General features: G+C 46.8%; 1 protein-coding gene across 1 annotated transcript in view; it reads left to right on the top strand.

The window, feature by feature from the left end:
- CIART (circadian associated repressor of transcription) overlaps positions 1-2567 on the top strand; it is a 21606-nt gene extending 19039 nt beyond the window's left edge. The window contains exon 7 of the transcript XR_002775865.1: positions 2555-2567. The gene's annotated coding sequence lies outside the window, so the exon portion shown is untranslated. The remainder of the gene's footprint in view (positions 1-2554) is intronic.
- Positions 2568-2841: the final 274 nt, after the last annotated feature.

Raw genomic sequence — 2841 nt, 5'->3', positions numbered from 1 at the left:
ACTGTACCCCATGATAGTATTAACGTACACTGCTATGATTTAATTAAAAAAAAATTCTAGCAATGGTCACTGGTGATGGCTATACAAAAATGTTAATGTACTAAACGCCACTGAACTGTACACTTAAATCTTTGTTTGAGACAGTCTTATTGTCACCCTCAGTAGAGTGCTATGGTGTCACAGCTCACAGCAACTTCAAACTCTTGGGCTTAAGAGATTCTTTTGCTTCAGCCTCCCAAGTAGCTGGGACTACAAGCACCTGCCACAATTTCTGGCTATTTTTTGGTAGTAGTTGTCATTATTGTTTGGCAGGCCCACACTGGGTTCAAACTTGGCAGCTCCAGTGTATGTGGCTGGTGCCCTAGCCGCTGAGCTACATTAAATCTTTAAAATGGTAAATTTTATTATTTTTGAGACAAAGTCTCGCTTTGTTACCCAGGTTAGAGCGCTGTGATGTCAGCCAGGCTCATAGCAACCTTAAACTGGGCTCAGGCAATCCTCCTGCTTCAGCCCTGAGTTGCTGAAACTACAGGTGCCCACCATAACACCCAGCTAGTTTTTCTATTGGAGTCTCCCTCTTGCTCAAGCTCCTCTTGCCTTGGGCTCTCAAAGTCCCAGGATTACAGGCATGAGCCGTTGCACCCAGAGTAAAATGGTAAATTTTAAAAATTAGCCAGATATGGTGGTACAAGACTATAGTCAGTCCCTCTAGCTACTCAGGAGGCTAGGCTATGAGGATCACTTGAGCTTGTGATGATGAGCTATGATGCTATGAGGATGCCACTGCACTCTACCTAGGGTGACAGCAAAACTGTCTCAAAAAAAAAAAAAAAAAGGCTTGGCGCCTGAGGCCTAAGTGGCTAAGGCACCAGCCACATACACCTAAGGTGGTGGGTTCAAATCCAGACCATCCGCCAAACAATGACGGCTGCAACAAAAAATAGCCGGGTGTTGTAGCAGGCCCCTGTGGTCCCAGCTACTTGGGAGGCTGAGGTAGGAGACTCTCATGAGCCCAGGAGTTGGAGGTTGCTCTGAGCTGTGATGCTATAGCACTCTTATCCAGGGGGACAGCTTGAGGCTCTGTCTCAATTAGGCAATCAATAAATAATTTCTACTACATAAAGTTTTTTAAGTTTAGGAGAAGTGAGGAAATTTTCCGAATTATAGTGAAATGAAATATAGCTATCATTTCTTACCCAATTTTATGAACCCCAAATAGAATCTTACTGGAAGAGCACCAATTACTCTACTAAACTACCCCTTTCTTCCAGTTGTTAGGTATGAGGAGAGTGCACCCGTATGGTTTTTATTTTTTTGAGACAGAGTCTTGTTATGTCCCCCTCGGTAGAGTGCTGTGGTGTCACAGCTCATAGCAACCTCAAACTCTTGGCTTAAGTGATTGTCTTGCTTCAGCCTCCCAAGTAGCTGAGACTACAGGCACCCATCACAATGCCCAGCTATTTTTTTTTTGCAGTTTTGGCAAGGGCTGGGTTTGAACTTGTCATCCCAGTATATGGGGCCAGTGCCCTACTCCTTGAGCCACAGGTGCTGCCCCAATGCCCAGGTATTTATTGCAGTTGTCATTGTTTACCTGGCCCAGGCTGGATTCGAACCCGGCAGCCTTGGTGTATGTGGCTGGTGCCATAACCACTGTGCTATGGGTGCCAAGCCACACATGTATTTTTTGTTGTTTGTTTTTCTTTTTTGAGACAGAGTCTTACTTTGTCATTCTTGGTAGAGTGCCATGGTGTCATGGCTCACAGCAACCTCAAACTCCTGGGCTTAGGCAATTCTCTTGCCTCAGCCTCCCAAGTCGCTTCAAACTACAGATACTCACCAGAATGCCCCGCTATTTTTTATTTATTTTTGAGACAGTTTCACTATGTTGTACTCGGTAGAATGACGTTGACGTCCCAGATTACAACAAGCTCAAACTCTTGGGTTTAGGCGATTCTCTTGCCTCAGCCTTCCAACCAGCTGGGACTATAGGCACCTGACACAACGCCTGGCTATATTTTTGTTTCAGTTGTCACTGCTGTTCAAGCAGTCCCGGGCTAGGTTTGAACTCACCGGCCTTGGTATATGAGGCCAGCACCCTAACCACTGGACTATGGGCTCTGAGCCAATACCCAGCTATTTTTAGTGACGAGGTCTTGCTCTGGCACAGGCTGCTGAGCTTCAATCTGTGAGCTTAGGCAGTCCACTCACCTCAGCCTCCAAGTGCTGGGATTACAGGTATGAGCCACCGTGACCGGCTTTGCATGTATATTGAGACACCTGTCAACCAGACCAGAGTGTCTAGAGCAGTGATTTTCCCATCCAAGTACTAACTACATCCAACCCTGCTTAGCTTCTGAGATCAGACAAGATCCAGAGCGTTCAGGGTGGTTTGGCTGTAAACAAGGGCAGTGATTTTCAATCTGTGTGCAGCAGAACACGGGTGTGCTGTGAGAGGACCTCAGGTGTGCCATGAAAATTTTTAAAGATCATTAAATTATTTTGGGGAGAAACTCAAAGCACAAAGTATATTCTTGTTTTCACTTTTTTTTTTGAGACGGAGCCTCAAGCTATCCCCCTGGGTAGAGTGCCATGGCTTCACAGCTCAGAGCAACCTCCAACTCCTGGGCTCAAGCGAGTCTCCTGCCTCAGCCTCCCAAGTAGCTGGGACTGCAGGCGCCCACAACGCCTGGCCATTTTTTGGTTGCAGCCATCATTGTTTGGCGGACCCGGGCTGGGGATTCGAACCCGCCACCTTAGGCTGGCGCCTTAGCCACTTGAGCCACAGGCGCCGAGCCTCACTTTTTTTTTTTGAGACAGAGTCTCTGTCACCCTCAGTAGAGT

Source organism: Otolemur garnettii, unplaced genomic scaffold (genome assembly GCF_000181295.1).
Source record: "Otolemur garnettii isolate 467f Iridium unplaced genomic scaffold, OtoGar3 scaffold00174, whole genome shotgun sequence".
Lineage (NCBI taxonomy): Eukaryota > Metazoa > Chordata > Mammalia > Primates > Galagidae > Otolemur > Otolemur garnettii.
This window is presented reverse-complemented; position numbering and strand designations above follow the sequence as displayed.